This window comes from Phocoena sinus, chromosome 10 (assembly GCF_008692025.1).
Source record: "Phocoena sinus isolate mPhoSin1 chromosome 10, mPhoSin1.pri, whole genome shotgun sequence".
In the NCBI taxonomy this organism is placed as follows: Eukaryota; Metazoa; Chordata; class Mammalia; order Artiodactyla; family Phocoenidae; genus Phocoena; species Phocoena sinus.
The window spans coordinates 60,508,700-60,524,039 of record NC_045772.1 but is presented as its reverse complement, the minus strand read 5'-3'; the positions used below and the strand labels follow the sequence as shown (position 1 = coordinate 60,524,039).

Sequence of the window (15,340 nt, the reverse complement as noted above, 5' to 3'; positions counted from 1 at the left end):
GGTAATCCACGTTCACGGGAAGAAAATGGCCTGGAGATGTAAAGCCTCAGATGGCTCACAGCCATTAAGGCTGGAGTTACACACACACACACACACACACACACACGCACAGAGGCACATCCACAAACATGTACACTCTCACACTCCATCTCTGATTCAAATCCAGACTCTTCAGCAACTGCCCCCAATCCTGCCCACTCCAGTGCTGGCCTCACACTGTCCCACCTTTGACGTGTCCTCTGGATCGGCGCTTCTCAAACACCCCCGTGCCTACAAATGACTCGGGGTCTTGTTCAAATACAGATTCTGATTCCGTAGATCTAGACTGGAACCTGAGATTGTTTTTCTAACCAGCTGCCAAGTGAGGCCGCTTCTCCAAGGATTTTAAACAATGGTCCTCCCATATTGAAGGGGTAGGAGTGGAGGAGATGGCGGTGTATAGTTTGGAAAAGCTACCCACCCCCACCCCCTGGAGATTCTACTATGCATACCCGGGCGCTGAGCCACTTCTGGAATCCTGTTCTCCTGCTCTTCACATGTCTCCTTCTTCCCCTTCAAATCTCAGCCCAAATTCTCTGCTTCCCCTGAGAAACCTTCTCTGACCCCACCCCGATGTAATGGGGCCCCACTTACCTTAGCTCTCTTCATAGCAGTTATCTCAACTTGCATTTATGTATTTACTTATTTTGGGGGGGTCAGTCTACCCCCTGAAATGTAGGGTCCCGGAGTTCAGGGATCATGCCTGCCCTGTTCATCCATGAATTTTCAGCACCCAGTGCCTAGCATGTAGTAGATACTCAGTATATCTTTTTTTTTTTTTAATTTTATTTTTGGCTGCTTTGGGTCTTTGTTGCTGCGCGCGGGCTTTCTCTAGTTGCGGCGAGCGGGGGCTACTCTTCGTTGCGGTGCGCGGGCTTCTCATTGCAGTGGCTTTTCTTGTCGCGGAGCATGGGCTCTAGGTGCACGGGCTTCAGTAGTTTTGGCACGTGGGCTCAGCAGTTGTGGCTTGCGGGCTCTAGAGCACAGGCTCAGTAGTTGTGGCTCACGGGCTTAGTTGCTCCGCAGTATGTGGGATCTTCCAGACCAGGGCTCGAACTCGTGTCCCCTGCGTTGGCAGGCGGATTCTTAACCACTGTGCCACCTGGGAAGTCCCCTCAGTATATATCTTAACAAATGAATGAATGAACGGATGGATGGATGGTTGAAGCACTTCCATGATGACAATGGTGTGGGAAAGAATATCTGAGGGGCTGAGGTCATAGGCAATTAGAGAAAGCTTCTGGAAGGAAGGAAAATGGGAGGAAAAGAGCATGGTGTGAAAGACTTGGTAGATATGACCCATGGAAATGGGGGAGGCAAGTGCATCCGGGTAACAGGTTGGCCCCATTGGTCCCAGCTGACATGACAGAAGTGGGGGAGGGTCTGGAGGGAGAAGTCCTGGGGGTGGAGGCCGGTGGTGCAGGGTCCTGAAAACCATGCCAGGCAACAGGAAGGCTGTGGTCCTCTCCAGACCTCATGGGCAGGGACCTTCATTTATTTATTCTTTTCTGTGCTTGACAAATTCTTCCTGAGCCTCTGTCACGTGCCAGGCACTGTGCTGGGTGCCGCACATCCAGGGATGAACACAACGGCTCTTGATTCCAGCCCTCACGGGGTTGACAGTCTATGAGGAGAGACTGAGGTTAAACAAACTACACTGTTAGAGTTGGGCTAAGTCCACAGAGAAGTGCATGATGAGGGACGTGATTGTCGGTGGAGAAGCTTCCCTAGGGAATGACAGTCACCCAGAGTCCTGAGGGGTGGGACCGGTCCTCACCAGCCCCCTGTCTGCCTCAGCACTTGTCCTGGACTTCCCCGCATTCCACTGCACTGCTCCTTTAAGAGGCGCGCCTCTTTCCTGAGCAAAGGAGGTTCCAGGCACACAGCCGAGCCTGCCAAGGTTATGGGTTATAAATCAACACTGGCATTCCCTTGGCAGTGGGCTCTCCTCTGAGCTGCCCAGATGGCGGACAGGCCTGGGGCTCCAGGGGCAGCCAGACACACGGGAGGGGGAAGGAGGGCAAGGTGGGGACGCAGCTGGGCCCCGGGCCCCAGTGGCAGCTGCTCACCTCTGTCTAAGGGCCTTGGGCCAGAGAAAATGCCAAGGTCCTTCTATGCCGATCACAGGGGCCTTCTGACTCCTGAGTCACAGGCTGGCACGGGCTTCGGGGTCATTGCCCTCACCCCTGCCAGTGACCCAGGCCTCACTGACACCCTCTGAGACCAAGGGCCATGGGTTTTCCCTTTTGGATGACCTCTTGGGGTCACAGTCTGCTCCAGTACCCAACCTGAAAGTTCTACTTGTGGTTTGACTCTCTTCCCTCTTGCTGTAGCCAAGATGTGCTCTTTTACATTCTCAAAAGACAGCGGCTTCCCATTTGGCGGGGGTGGGGTGGCATTGGGGCTGTGATGGTGTCCCTCCTCAGCCTTCACTTTAAATCTCCCCGAAAAGCAGGATAAGAAGATTTCTCAAGGTCAGCTGGAGAGGGTGCAACTCCGCCCTCTTGGGGGTTGCCATCCCTCAGCCACCCTCACAGGTGCTGTGACAGAGGGGACATATGTCACTTCCACCCCAGGGGACGGTGACAACATCTCAGTGCCACAGCCCCACAGAGCTGGGCTCAGCAGGCCTTGACAGAACTGGAAAGGCAGCCTCTCTCCTGGGCCCGGGCCTGGGCCTGGGTCTGGGCTGCATGCGGAGGGGTGGAAGCAGAGCCCGGAGACCCCGCCCACAGAGGGATAGACAGGCTGACTGCTCTCCCCATCCCTACCCCACCCCCAATATCCAACAGCGTTTCTAGAACAGTGGGAAATTCCTGGGTTATAGAACAATAGAGATTTCCTGGGGTGTTCTTGTCCTCCAATTCTCCTGTGAAAAATTGGAGCTCACAGGGGCTTAGAGACCCTCTTACACACTCTTTGTACAGATGAGAAAACTAGACCCAGAGAAATAAACACAGGCCTTTTAGCATTCAGGTTATTTCCGCTACCCCACATTTGCCTCCTGAATAGAAGCCCCCTGAACCACCACTAAACAGGATACATTAGACTCCAACTGTGATAGAGCAGATAGAGGTTAGATAACAAGCCGAACTTTCTCAGAATAGTGGATTACAGAGAAGGATGAGAAACAAAATATAGGAATGGAGTTCTCCAAAACAGTAGAGTGGGAGCGGGGAGTGATGGAATCAGGAGTTGGGCTGGAATTTTGCAAAAAGGAAATATAGAGAATGGAGGAGACGGCAGCTGGCATGGAGCCCAGAGGAGGGCAGCTGGGGTGTGGGGCTTCCAGGGTTCCTCACTGAGGACCTCCAGCCTCCACCTGTGCCAGGCCTCTGGGTATCTACAGAGTTTAGATTCAGGCCTTACCTCGGCTGATTCTCTGGGCTTATTCCTTGCTCTCCAGGGATGGCTTATCTGGCTGCCAGAGTCGTTTGCCTTCTCTAATTTGTGTTTAAATTAAAGTTCCCACAAAACAGGGGTTTAATGTGCTGTTACCAAGCGCTCCCGGGCCCCCTGCCGCTCCGGAAGCTGAGGGGAGCTGGAGGGAAGAGGCCGTTGTGCACCCATAGAAGCTGATCCCACTGGATGCAGGGACCTGGCGTGGATGACCCAACCGAGTCTGGTCCTTGTTGCTGTCTCCAAAATGGTGACATCTGGGGGCAGGGCAGAGCAAATCATGCTCACAGAGGGCTTGGGAATCAACAGACCCGTCAATGGGCTCCTGGTAGGTGTTCACCCTTTTTCAGGACCTTGGGGAGAAGGCAGGGAAGGCATGCAATGAGAAGAGGGCGGGGGGTAGAACATAAAAAGAAAGCTTAGGGCTCCTTGTTTTTTTTAGCTTATACATCTGGTTTATCTCATTTCGCACGTTTCTGAGACTCACTCATGTCATAGCAGTTATAGTACTTCAATCCTTTAAGGCTCAATTTTTTAATTACTTACACATAGTGCTACACTGTGTGCCTGCACTTTCTAAGGGCCTCATAACCGTAAGATCACGTCACGGTCTCCACAACCCTCTCCGGGAGTGTTGTTTTCATCAGCCCCATTTTTATAGCTGGGGAAACTGAGGCACAGGGAGGTCAAGTAACATGCCCAAGATCACACAGCTAGTAAGAGGTGGATCCGAGATTCAGATTCTTACAGTCTGGCGCCAGATTCCAGTGCTATGCTGACACTTAAGCGGAGATTTGCCTGTCACCCTGCCAAGCCCTTGATCACAAAGTGAGGCTTCTCTTTGAGTGACAAGAGCAACCGAGGTGGAGTGAAGCTCCTTTCTGCTCCCTCTTTCCCTCTCTGAGCCACAAGCTTCTCACCTGTAAAGCGAGGACAGGCACTTGGAGGGATTAAAGAGCTGGGAAGTGTCGTCAGAGGCCACCACAGGGTCGGTCCTCAGTTGTAATATCCTTCCCTTTGGCCCAACCAAAAGCCCTCCTGCACCACCTCTTTTTTTGGTTCTTTTTCACATCTTTATTGGAGTCTAATTGCTTTACAATGGTGTGTTAGTTTCTTCTTTATAACAAAGTGAATCAGCTATACATATACATATACCCCCATATCTCCTCCCTCTTACGTCTCCCTCCCTCCCACCCACCGTCCCTATCCCACCCCTCTAGGGGGTCACAAGCCACCGAGCTGATCTCCCTGACCGGCACCACCTGATTCTGCTTTCCAGGGAGCTACAGGCAGTGGTTCCTCATCCTTCAGTGAAAACCGTCCGTAAAGAGTTGTCCCCCATTCCTTGGTCCAGAGCCTCTCTCTTCCAACGGGGAGCCCCTGGAGAAGAGGAGGAATAAAGCTCACCTGGGGCCCCAACCTGCCTGCTCCCCCTCCCCCACCTACACCCAGGTGAGCCAGTCAGGGTCCCAACAGCAAACACGTGACACATTCAAAAGGGCTCCACTGAAGAGAGTTTAATGACATGACAATTTTCAAGGCATAGTTGAAATTAAGGGAAGCATTCAGGGTTGATGAGGTACCAAAAGGGTTGAAATGGTGCCAACAAAACTGGGGTCGGGGAGAGCAGCCACCCAGCAAAGCCGGGGCCATTGGGGAACCACAGCCCCTGCCAGGACTTCAGGCAGGCCGGTGGCAGGGAGGCGGGCAGGGGACAGGGAGACAAATACCATGGCTCCTCTCTCCCCTCCCTGCCAGGACCCAGGCTGGCCAGGCCCGACCACAGATGGGAAGTCGGGAGCCCAGGTGATGCCGTCTGCACAGGGCAGCCTCCAGGGCCAGGGTGGCCCAGAGAACAGAGGCGGCGAACCACATCACCCAGCCCGCTCCAGCTGGGATTCCCTTAGGACACTGAGGCCTTAACTCTGCTGCTTTAATGCCACCTTTGTCACAGCCTGCAGCCCAACAGCGACCCAGCTCAGAAGGAAGATGGGACCCAGGCAGAAAGAAGCTGGAGGGAAGGGGGCTACACTGAGCATAGGGAGAGGCCAGGACGAGGGCAGCTTTGGGGGGTAGTGATGTCAAGTGGCGACACGAGACTACTCAGCACTTGGTACAGATCATTGTAATCTTGCTCCGGCCTCCCCTCTCTAGACTGTAGCCCCTGTGGGGTGGGGATTTTGTCTCATCCATCCTATACACCTAGCATGGTGCCTCTTAAGTACATAATCAGAACTTACTGAATAAATAAGGGGCTAACCGGTAAATGAACAAGCCTATTCACAGCTCAGGTGTACACCCTGGGCCCCCGTCGGGGAGCACTGCTGAGTGAAGCACACATAACCCTCCTACAGGAGCTTTATTTCAACCATCCAGCACCTCAGATTTTCCATGCCGCCGCCGTTCAGTCACCGGCCGTCCAAGCCCACGTCTGCCTCTGAACTGGTCAGAGGCTGCGCTTTGATGGCCCCCGTTCAAACGGTGCAGTGACTTCATTTAGCTCCTCTCGATGAAGGAATCGGGGAAACAGCAAGGGACTTCATTTCTCACAGCAGCCTTCCTGTGAGCTTCCTCCAGAGCAGTCTTCATCCATAGCAAACCGTCTGTGGTATTCCCGGCTGGAGCCCCTGGCAAGAGACGGGAGGCGAGAATGACAGTGCCAAGGAAGCAGCTGAAGGATAGTCACCCTGGGAGCCACAGCTCTGCCTTGCTTTTTCCAATGGGCCATAAAGACTGAGGAGAAGGGAAGGGAGGCAGAAAGGAAAACACACTCGACTTCCCAAGTATAGTCACTGCGCCAAGCCCACCTGGCGGAGCGATGACGCACAGACTCCGGGGCTGGGTGGATGGCTTCGTAATCCCTGCCCCGCCATTTGCTGACTGTGTGACCTTGGGTAAGATGCTTCACGACTATGCCTCAGTTTCCTCATCTTAAAAAACGTACATGGAGAATACTAATACCTAGTTCGTATGGTGGTGGAAAAGAGATGAGTTAATAGTCATGAAACAGTGAACAGAGGACATGGTCCGTAGTCAGCCCTACATAAATTTCATTACATGAAATTGAGCAGGTCACTTGGGTTCTAGTCTCAGAAACTTTTTTTCTGTAATAAGCCCAGCCTTGGATGCATCTTATGTTTGCTCTGAGAAGTGAACAAATGCATGTGAAAATTAAAACATGTTAAAGTTTGTTATTTGTCGTCAAGCTCGTGTACGTGCCTGATGGAGCAGGGGTTGGTGGGGGTGGCGGGTGGACGCTAAAGGGCTGTCAGTCGTCAGCTTCTAATTATCTGCCTTGCTGAGGTCCCCTTCTTGTCAACATCATCGTCTCTCTGGCTGGTTCAAGACTTTGCTTGACAACATCCAGGCCTCTTGTGGTCCCTCCCACACAGCATGGGCTGGAAGGATAAGGCTTTTGAAAGCAAAACTGGTCCTTCCCCTCCTACCCACGAGGCAGGTATAGCCAGTGGACACAAGCTTTCAGAGAGGAGCTGGCAACTCCACCTCAGCCCACTTTGCCTTTGGGCAAAGGGAGGAGAGGGGCCGAGCCAGGGCAGGACAGGGGAGGGCGGCCAGCTCCTCTGTGCTGGGGCCTCAGAAAGAAATGTATCTGTCTTTGTCGTGGAGACCTGGGAATAAAAAACAAATCCATCCCAGAGTCCAGTACGAATGTGCCACTTACTGCTACCAACATGATTTCAAACAGTTACTTTGTCTCTTTGAGTCAGTTTTTCTCATCCTTAAAATGGGGATAATCATACCTAATTCAAAGAGGGAAAGGGAATTACCCGGCAGTCCAGTGCTTAGGACTCGGTGCTTTCACTGCCGTGGCCCGGGTTCAATCCCTGGTTGGGGAACTAAGAATCTGTGAGCCGAGCGACAAGGCAAAACCAACCAAACAAACAAAAAAAAAAACGAGTGAAAATCAGTGAGATATATTACTCCCTTGGTACATGGCTAGTCCAATACTTGGTAGATATTATTAGCTGATGCTTTTCGTTGTCTGCACACCATCCCCTCTGAGGGATGGAGAGGTAGTGCTGCCTTCCAGACTGGAAAAGCTGGTGGCAGCAAAAGTGATTGGCAACTCTGCTTTGTTTATATTTTCTTTATGGAGCACATAATAGGTACATCATTTGTTCATTCATTCATTCAGCAAATGTTTGCAGAACTTGCCGTTATTTTGCTCACTTGTGTTTATCTTACTCTCACCACTAAAACTGCAAGGTTCATGAGGGAAGGGGCAGTGTCTCGGGTTCCCTGGATGCTTTGTGCATACTTGCTAGGTGAGTGGAGGGTGGAGCTCAAAGCCTGTCTGCGACACTGAGATGCACCAGGCAAGGAGGTGGGGGGGGGCAGGAGGCTTGCATTCTAGGCTCCATCACACCTCCCACAGACCTTGGAGCCTCCACAGACCTTCTTTCAACTGTGAGATACTGGAGGATCACTGGAGACCAGACTCAGGGAACCACTTCCCCAGTGGGAAGACATCCATTCATCTACTCTGTGTCTCTGAAACCCCTGGAGAAGGCTCTGAGTCCCCAACTCTGAGGAGCACAGCAACAAGAAAAGAATGAAGAGAGAATGGAAGGAGCAGCGCCCCCCCAGTAACTTACAGAGGGAGGAAAATTCCAGCTTATTATGTGTAATTAACACAAAAGAAGCCATGTTCCCAAGACCCTGCTTTCATGGATATTGGGTATTCCCACGTATAAGACACACCCATTCTTCTTTTTTTTTTTGCACAACCAAAGGTTTTATTTTGTAATTTATTATTTTATTTAGTAATAATTTCAATTTTTATTGTTATCAATAATTAAAAATAAAACTAATATCTTTTTTTATGCCTCCACATTTTTTTTATTGGAGTATAGTTGATTTACAATGTTGTGTTAGTTGCGTTAATTTCAGGTATACAGCAAAATGATTAGGTTATATATATATACACATACAAATCTATGTATATATACATATACATACTTTTTCAGATTCTTTTACATCAGAGGTTATTACAAGATATTGAATATAGTTCCCTGTGCTATACAGTAGGACTTTGTTGTTTATTTTATACATAGTAGTGTATATCTGCTAATCCCAAACCCCTAATTATCCCCTCCCCTTTTCCCTTCGGTAACCATAAATTTGTTTTCTGTCTGTGAATCCGTTTGTTTTGTAAATAAGTTCATTTGGGGGCTTCCCTGGTGGCGCAGTGGTTGAGAGTTCGCCTGCCGATGCAGGGGACACAGGTTCGTGCCCCAGTCCGGGAAGATCCCACGTGCTGCGGAGCGGCTGGGCTCGTGAGCCATGGCCGCTGAGCCTGCGCGTCCGGAGCCTGTGCTCCGCAACGGGAGAGGCCACAACAGTGAGAGGCCCGCGTACCGCAAAAAAAAAAAAAAAAAAAATGAAGCACTGATACATACTACAACACGGATGAACCTTGAAAATATTATGCTAAGTGAAAGCCAGCCACAAAAGACCACATGGTATATGATTCCCTTGATGTGAAAGTCCAGAAGAGAGAAATCTATAGGAATAGAGCGCAGATCAGTGTTTGCTTAGGGCCAGCAAGGGTATGGAGGAGTAAAAGGGGGTGGTAACTAAAGGCTATAAGATTTCTTTCAGGGGTGATGAAAATGTTCCAAAATGGACTGTGGTGATAGTTGCACATATCTGTGACTATACTGAAACCACTGAATGGTACACTTCAATGGTGAATTGTACAGTATGTGAATTATATCTCAAGAAACTTGTTTTTAAAAAGAGAGAGAGAGAGAGAAACGGAGACGGAGCAGGAAGACCAAACAAAGCCCAGGCACAGTCTGTCCTGGCTGCCCCCCAAGCCAAAGCCTGCAAGTCACACAGGCAGTGTTAGGGTAGCCCCCAAGCCATGACTCAGGAAGATAAATTGGCCCCAGAGGTATGGGGCTGGGTCCCTTCTCCCCTGACAGTTCCCTCTCTGTGTTTTTTCTGGCATGAGAAACATTCTGTCTTCTTGTATAAATAGGGGAAATTTATGACAGTTTTCCCCCTTCTCCTCCCTGGTGGGCTACTAGGAAGGGGCTGGATGGGGGGAGGAGGGAGATACAAATGTGGAAAGACTAGAGGGAGGCAGGGAGCTAGGCTCTGGCCCCAGCTCTGCTTTGCATATTTGACCATCTGGGTGAGGAGGCGGCTGGAGCAAAGGTGAAGCCCGGTAGTTTCCAGGCCCAGGGAGGCGGGTCTCCAAGGCAGACATCCAACTGGAGGGACCCAGGGGAAATCAGGGAAACATGGCCTGGCTATTCCAGAGCTTTTTTGGAGGAGACACAGGCCCCCTGCCTGGTTTGGGTTCTTTCTGTCCCTGCGATTTGTTGAGGCAGCTGATACGGTGGTTAGAGAACCCCATATGGGATTCAGAAAGTGACAGAAAAACTAAGTGTGTGACCTTAAGCAAGTCACTGCCTCTCTCTGGGCCTTGGCTGTAATTAAAAAAACAGGGGAGGGGATTGAACTTTCAGGAGTTTTCAAACTGGTTTTAACCACAGGGTCCTTTCTTCAAATAAAACCTTATGTAGCAACCCAACATCTAACATGAGTGTCCTGCTGAGCTCCTTAGGTTGAAGTGAGGGCGGGGATGGGAGATACCCAGGCCCCTGTGGTGACATGAAGGGACTTGGCCAAGCATAGGATGATCTCCAAGGTCCCCTCCGCCTCTGTCCTCAGGTGGGAAGGTATATTAGGAAGGATGATAGCAAAGCTGCTATTAAAAAAAGGGCCCCGGGCTTCCCTGGTGGCACAGTGGTTGAGAGTCTGCCTGCCGATGCAGGGGACACGGGTTCGTGCCCCGGTCTGGGAAGATCCCACATGCCGCGGAGCGGCTGGGCCCGTGAGCCATGGCCGCTGAGCCTGCGCATCCGGAGCCTGTGCTCCGCAACGGGAGAGGCCACAACAGTGAGAGGTCCATGTATTGAAAAAAAAAAAAGGAGCCCCAAACACAGCCACATATAGAAAACGAGTTTATTTGTCACAACGGTCTGGAAGGGAGCAGTCCCAGACAGCAGGTGGCTCTGTTCCACCTGGTCCATCAGGAACTTGGGTTCCTGTTCTACTCTTGCTCTGCCCTCCCTTAGGGATTTCTCCTCAACTGCATGGTCAAAGCTCAGTCTCCGGCACATCCGGTCCAGCTCATGAAAAGGAGAACTTACCCAATGTCTCAAGGCTCTGATGACATTACTCGGCTCACATTCCCCTCTGGCCACACCTGGCAGCAAGGAGATGGATTGTCCAGCTCGGAGGTTCTCTACCCTCACAGAACAAGGAGAGAAGGATTAAGTGGACAACTATAGCAGTTTTAATCCAGGGCTCAAACCCCGCAGCCGAGCCGCCCTCTTCTTCTTCCCCTCCCAGAGGAGAACTAGAGTCCACAGTTCAGAAAACAGTGATTCCCAATGAGGTCCCACCATCCACCCCGAGATCAGAGCCCCAGGAAAGCGATAGCAGGCTTCCTCCAGAAAGACTACCCTTCTATCCACTTTCTTCACAAGGATGTCAGAAAAGTTTCTGTTGCCACTGCCCCCCTGCCACTCTCTCTCTCAGTCGCACCTCATTCTCTAACCCCTGTTCCCAGTCGCTAGGCGTGACCACAAATAAGGGGGAGCAGGACGGCCAGAACTATAGGAAGGGAAGGTGAGACCGGGCTGGAGAGCTGTGCCCTGCAGGCAGCCCAGGTATGGTTTTGGTGCCACGCAGACCCAACTACCAGATGTGTGACCTGAAGTGGGGATTAAGCTCTCAGAGCCTCGACTGACTCTTCTGGATATAAGAATGAGACGCTCACTTGCAAGAGTTGCAGCTCCCCTCTGCCCCTCCCCCGACAGCTCCAGCGGGATCAGATGAATTTCACCTAAAAAGACCATCAGCCAGTCCCCCGTCAGGCCCCCGCTGCACCTGGATCTCACGGCCCCGCCCACCCCAGGAGGCACGGCAGTGGCTGTGCTGGAATCAGAAATAAAACCCTCCTCTTCCTCCTCCCCCACCCCCACTTCCCATCACTCATCTGGGAATCCAGGGCGAAGAAGGGAGCTGAAGCGCAGAGCGTTCATTTAATATTAACAAATTGAAATGAATTCTTTGAATGCCAATTAACTTGGAGCAGCCCCTTATTAATAGTAATTTAGATTCATACTTGGGGGAAGCGGGTACGGGGGCTGGGCCGAATGTGCCCAGAATGTCAATGTGACGACGGAGCTGGGGACCGAGCGGGGAGGAGCCGAGGCAGTGTTACTTCTGCCGAGTTCGGCTGTTTCCCTCAGAGGAACGGACAAAGTCAGCAGAGGCGGATATTTGGGAAACAGATTTCTCTCATCCTTTGAGTTTTGTACCTGCGATGAATCCGAATAGGCTGAAACCGTTTTGATGATTTACTTCACAGTGTCGCTAGAATGTCCTCAGAGCTGGGGTTTACCGCAAACTCTCCTAAACCGGATCCCACTGACCGAAAGTGATCTAGTCCCTAGGCCAGCTCTCTCTCCTTCTTTGTGTCCATTCAAAGCCAGAGCTGGAGGTCAAAATGGGGTCCCCCAACCCCTGCCACCTCCACCTTAATTAGAAATAAAAGAGGGGACTAAACATTGTGTCTCCCTTCTGGGAATCCTCTCCCAGGAGGCAAGAGTCCCAACAGGCTGACCCCGAGCCAGCAGCTTACATTTAAGGGAGCAAAAAATATCTGCTGGTACTTTTCTTAGACTTCAGGGACAAGATGAGAACTAAAAATTCAACTCTGTGTACCAAAGACTTCCCCAGAATAGAGCCAAGGAGAAAGAGCTTGGTCCCAAACTAAAAAGTCAAACAGAAATTCTGCTTTCCCTGAATTTGCTGGCTCGGGGAGTCGAACTAGAGGTGCCCAGAACCAGAACCTCGAGTGTAAGCTCTGACCCAAGTAGGACATTTTCTTCTTCCCAGGTGTCCCACCTTGCCTGGATGGGTGAATCGAATTTGAAGCTAGGAACTGTGGAAACTAGGGGTGGGAGGTCTGAGATGGAGGATGAAGGAGGGCAAAGGGGGCTGAACAAGGGTAAGGAAATGTACAAAATGGTGACGTTTATAAAATTAAAACTTTAAAGATGGTTTAACATACACAAAAGATTAAATTTAAAGAATAGGTCAGGTTTTAAAAGGAGGTAAAATACATCAAAATTGAAAGATTAACATCAACAAAAATTGAAGACAATGCATACAACACTTCAATTGTTCTTTAAAATAGGAGGGATCGAATGAGTCAAAAGAAACCTCATTCACTCTCCCATAGTTTCCCAAACAACAAATTCATTTACAAAACAAAAAGAGAAATCAACACAGAACTAACGCTTGGTCCACACCAGGAGAAAAAACAAAATCGTGTCGATTCAGTAACAGCTGAAAAACTAGTGACGGAGGAAAAAAACAAACGAATAAACTTGAAATATGTTAACTGATTATTTGTAAATATTGAGATTGGAAGATGGGATGGAGAAAGGCACGAACTTAACATCATCAGAAAAGTGAAACTTGCAAAAACATAGGGTGTAACTCATCTGCAAACTCTCCTTAAGTAGAATGCTCCTCTCCAAAAGAACAGAAAATTGATCCCCAAAGTACCACTAACCCTCCAAGTAAAGTATATTAATCTGAACTTAATCTTTCCACAAATCTGAAATTATACGAAAAAATACAAAAGGATTATATTTTTTCAACTAAGAGAAAAACAAAACCGGATTCAAATTGTCTAATGGGGCAAGAAGAGGGACGTTTTTTGCAGGTGCCAGAAAGGATGGGGCTGGGGGTGTTTGAGGGATGGAGGACCCGCTTACCTTGCTCTGGAGCAGCGGCTGCCGGACAGAAGTGGGTGCGGGACTCTGCGAGTGCATGCGTGTTGGGGGAAAGGAGGATTCGGGGATTCCGCTGCCCTGAACGAATGAGGAGGGTGGAAGGACTGGGGGTCACCCATTTCCCCACCTCCGCCCGCCTCCCTCCCTCCGGTACCCAGGCCTAGAGAGCTACTGAAAGTTACAAATTGCTTCCATTATTAGCTCATCCCGGGCGGCCTGGTCATTGGCCAGCCCCGGACCACGTGGTCCCTCGTACCAATCGATCGAATTTCTAGTTGCAATTCTCTGTATGTCCCTTGGCTCTGGGCTGGGAAGCGGGGGCGGGGAGCAGTGGCGCGGGCGCTGGGGAGGGGCTAAGTAGAGGGGTCACTTCGTCCCCTCACCCTCCCTCTCTGCCTAGTCCGGGCCCTGAGTGTCGCCCCAGAACGGGTTGAGGGAATGTTGTGGGTTGGGACACACCCGGGAGGGCGCAAACTGGAGGAAGCGAGAGACGTCGCCAGGCACCCAGGGTCCTCTCCTTCCAGTTCCCCGAGCCTGCCCGGTCCCGCTGGCTTCTCCCTCTATAGCGCCCAATCGGCCCCGGGCAGTCCCGGGCTGGCAGCCTGACCCAGTATCCCGGGCGCCTGAGTGTCATGCCTCCGGATCACTACTTGGGCCCCCACCTTGGGGAAGATGCACGCGAGTACCGCTTCCCCGGGGCTCGCTCTGAATCAGGCGCCTGCTCTCTCAGGGGCGCCCACCCTACCCCGACGGCCGAGTTTGCGCACCTCCCGAGACAGTGTGAGAGAAAGACAAACTTTTGAGTGGATGAAAATCAAGAGGAACCCGTCTGGAGCAGGTGAGCTGGGTCCGGGAGGGGTGCGCTGTAGCCTGAAAGCAATCTGCCTTTCCCCATCTCTGTCTCTCCTTACTCCATCCCGGCTCCCCTGCTGGCAGATACTAATCCCCACTGATCAGAGGAGTGGGACCAGAGCAGCTTTCCTCCCCCGAGTTTGGGGACTAAGGTGGCAGCTGGCAGAGGGACGAGGAGTGTTGCTTCTGAAACTAGAGAGGATGGGAGAAACTGGGGGCCTAGAGACCCATAGCGTCTGAGGGTGATCACTTCTTTCCCCAAACGCAACTTGCGGGAACTTCAGAAAAGTTTATTGAAGAGAGACGGAAAAGGGAGCAGAGTTGGGGTTCTGAGGTTTAAAGTGGGGGGGGGGCTGCTTCTTATAGTAAAGGAAGGATGAGTTTGTTTCCCAATCAGGGCTGATTACGGATGTAGAAAAACCCGGGCAGGTCCCAAACCTGCTCATCCAGCAAGCTCTTAGAGACGCTTGGAGATCCCCAAAGGGCTTTCCCAGGAAAGCGAGAGACGTACTAGCCGAAAATAGTAGTTTTCGACTCTGCCGCGGTGGGGGCGGGGTATCGCCCCAGAGCCTCAGCCCGGGACCTCCTGGGGCCCCTGCTGCCCCGGGACCTTTTGCTGATTTTAAGTTAGGAGTGACATGAATTTCTTCTTCTTTTTCTTCTCCTTTTAATTCCAATTTGACTCAGAGACCCATTGCCCTAAATGGAATTCAGGGAGGGCTCCTCCCCGGCCCCAGCGCCACCACCTTCCAACTTCCTGCAGCTCCCGCAGTAGGGCCAGGAAAAGAGCCCCCTACCCCCTTCCCAGGCCTGGCATTGCCCCCCGTCCCAAGAGAAGTCCCGGGAGGAAGGGATGGAGGAGGCTCTTCAAAAGGGAGTCAAAGAGGGTTGGTTCAGAGGGCGCGACTGAACTTGGGGACCCCGGGTGGAGAGTTGCGGGAGTGGGCAGTCCAAGGCGGGGACGGGGGCTGGCCTGCGGGTCCTGGGAAAGCGGGCGAGGGTCGAGGCCGCGGCAGGTGCACTGGCAGGGCCAAGGGAACTCTGGAGCCCCGGAAAGGGAGGCCCAGCCTGGGCGGAGGGTCTCCGTGGAGCCTGAGGTTTGCAGGTCTGGCCTGAGGAGCCAGGCAGGAGGCGGCTGCAGCATTTGGATGGCTTCTTGGAAAGGGCCGAGAGGGACTGTGGATCCGGGAGAGAAAATCCCCACG

At 51.6% G+C, this 15,340-nt stretch overlaps 1 long non-coding RNA gene across 1 annotated transcript; it reads right to left on the bottom strand.

Moving 5' to 3' along the window:
• Window positions 1-5,074: 5,074 nt before the first annotated feature.
• Window positions 5,075-13,472, bottom strand: LOC116761369. Its single transcript, XR_004351952.1, has 3 exons — window positions 13,266-13,472; window positions 10,623-10,717; window positions 5,075-6,065 (listed from the first exon to the last, which is right to left on the bottom strand). It is a non-coding gene; the product is annotated as an uncharacterized LOC116761369 (long non-coding RNA).
• Window positions 13,473-15,340: the final 1,868 nt, after the last annotated feature.